The sequence below is a fragment of the Rhynchophorus ferrugineus genome, unplaced genomic scaffold (genome assembly GCF_030347505.1).
Source record: "Rhynchophorus ferrugineus isolate W39M unplaced genomic scaffold, kcgeb_rfMv2 rfM10, whole genome shotgun sequence".
NCBI classification, from domain to species: Eukaryota; Metazoa; Arthropoda; class Insecta; order Coleoptera; family Curculionidae; genus Rhynchophorus; species Rhynchophorus ferrugineus.
In genome coordinates, this window is record NW_027472589.1 from 25,598,277 (window position 1) to 25,601,552 (window position 3,276).

Consider the following 3,276-nt stretch of genomic DNA (forward strand, 5'->3'; position numbering starts at 1 on the left):
GTCACGCTCTCTAGCAGTTTTTTATTCTATATATTATATATGGGAAAATCGTCTTCTATGTCTTATTTTTGTAAGTCTGTACGTTTTTAACCGACTTCAAAAAAGGAGAAAGTTCTATGTTCGATTGTATATTTTTTTATGTATGTTCACCAATTTCTCCGTCAATTATGGATCGATTTTTGATATTCAAGCCAAGCAAATGCAAATTCATGCAAAAGCAAAATGCCGAGCCCAAATAATTTCGATATAATAATATAATTATGGATCCTATACACAACATTATCAATTGGTAGTGGTTAAATAATATAGTAAATAGACAAAAAGGTTCAGGTAGGTATTAAGCTAAATTGTGTGTATATAGTAGAATAAAAAGTACGTGTAGTAGATAGGTTAAACAAAGTTTATGTTTATTTTTATTTAGTTATTACAGCGATTATTATTTACATATTTTATTTTAAAATCTTTTTTTTTGTGTTAAAAATCAAACTGATTAATTTTTACTTTTTAGTGAGTTCCTTAATTTTTGAGTTAAAAATATTTTATACTTGTAATGTTGCTAATAATATATCAGTATCTTATAATATTTAATTTTATTTTACCTACAATCAGATATTTCAATAAGATATATAATTTTAAAGTATCTGATAAACTGAATACATTTTTAGCAGAGTGCAAGATTAGATTTTGTCGTTAACTGGGTTCAAAAATAAATCTATTTAGGCTTTTAATTGGATTCGAATGTCATCAAGATTAAATCCGTTTAAATTGCCGATAATTTATTTGGATAAAAAACAGATTATTTGTACATAATTGCACAGTATTTTGTTCATAAAAATGAAGAGGGAATCCAAGAATTTATGATTTTGCTAACTTCAACTATCGACTACTTATCGTTAACTACTTTTAGCTAACTACTTTTTTTTAGTAATTAACTACTTTTTACTATTAAATGCTTCATTTGTTATTAGCTTTAAACTGATTAGTAATTTAAGAGGAGTCCAATCCAGACGAGGAAGACGATTCAGACTATGACGAAAAGGTGGAAGAATAGTTAATGGGCTATTATTTAAATAATATAGTTTAAATATGATTTTTTTTACTTTATACGTACGTACCTTATATAAAAAGTTGACACTGTTTTTTTTATCATAATAATAACAAAATAAATATTGTTAATTATTATATGATTATTTTCAATAACATCTCAACTCAATTTGGTTATGTATGATATTTTGGTTGAGTATAGAGAAATAGTCCTTCTTTCCTCTGTTCGTAATCATCGTAATGTAATTCATGTCTAGCCGTCAACCATCGCTCTGTTGTTGGTGCTGCAGGATACGTAAGTTTCGAAGATCCTTCATTAAATCTTCAATCAATCTGGGCTCGAACAATATCGCATCTGAAAGAGTTCGAGCTTAGAGATCTTAGAGCCGCTAGAGAAGGAATTGAGTAATGAGTGGCCCTCTTTTCACGCTCTCTAGCAGTTTTTTATTCTATATATTATATATGGGAAAATCGTCTTCTATGTCTTATTTTTGTAAGTCTGTACGTTTTTAACCGACTTCAAAAAAGGAGAAAGTTCTATGTTCGATTGTATATTTTTTTTATGTATGTTCACCAATTTCTCCGTCAATTATGGATCGATTTTTGATATTCAAGCCAAGCAAATGCAAATTCATGCAAAAGCAAAATGCCGAGCCCAAATAATTTCGATATAATAATATAATTATGGATCCTATACACAACATTATCAATTGGTAGTGGTTAAATAATATAGTAAATAGACAAAAAGGTTCAGGTAGGTATTAAGCTAAATTGTGTGTATATAGTAGAATAAAAAGTACGTGTAGTAGATAGGTTAAACAAAGTTTATGTTTATTTTTATTTAGTTATTACAGCGATTATTATGTACATATTTTATTTTAAAATCTTTACTTTTTAGTGAGTTCCTTAATTTTTGAGTTAAAAATATTTTATACTTGTAATGTTGCAAAAAATATATCAGTATCTTATAATATTTAATTTTATTTTACCTACAATCAGATATTTCAATAAGATATATAATTTTAAAGTATCTGATAAACTGAATACATTTTTAGCAGAATGCAAGATTAGATTTTGTCGTTAACTGGGTTCAAGAATAAATCTATTTAGGCTTTTAATTGGATTCGAATGTCGTCAAGATTAAATCCATTTAAATTGCCGATAATTTATTTGGATAAAAAACAGATTATTTGTACATAATTGCACAGTATTTTGTTCATAAAAATGAAGCGGGAATCCAAGAATTTTTTATTTTGCTAACTTCAATTATCGACTACTTATCGTTAACTACTTTTAGTTAACTACTTTTTATTAGTAATTAACTACTTTTTACTATTAAATGCTTCATTTGTTATTAGTTTTAAACTGATTAGTAAATTAAAATAATGTTTAATTAAAATAAAATTTGTTATATTTTTATTCGGCATATTAGAGCGTTGCTATTAATTTTTATCATGTCTACATGTGGTTGGAAAGTTCTAATAGCAGCCGCTGGCAAACATTTAAAAGGAGATGAAGAGTGCAATAGACGATACTGTAAAAATGACGTGGCATCATTACAAAGACATTCTCATAATTATAAGTTATTACAAATATAATTTTTTTTCCAAAGAACTAAATTTAAATATTCTAAAACTGAAAATTATAACAAATACATCTTCGCAGGTCTTTTTGAAACAAACGAATCGGTGCCTCCAATTTAATACAGATAAGATTCAGACAGTATAGCACCAAAAAGTTTAAGTAGTAAGTAGTCTATATGTTATTTATCGGTACTTGAAACCTTTTTTAATTCATTTGTGTATAAAGCTGTCACTAGATTTTTTTATTTATCGCTACAAATATGTACTAAACTAAATTTAAAGAAAATTATCATTCAGATGTTATGTCAGCAATTGCAATTCTTTGAAAACGATTCATTGTGAATTATATCCCAAGAAAAAGCAATATAACAAGAATAATAATAATTGCGTTTTGGGTTGTGGTTGGTGGAAAAAATGTACATGTCTTAACATTCAATGAATTTAAACCTTGTATAAAATACTGTTTTTTATGTTTTAGTGTTTTTTTAAATGTATTCTGGAACTGCTTTATACAAATATTAAGTAGCATTTAAATAAAAATCCCTGTACCGAGAATTGTTTATTAAAATAGTCCTTTTAAATCTCCCCCTCTATGTATATTCGCGCTTAACGCGCTCTGGTTACGACGCGAAAAACTTAGCTACAACTT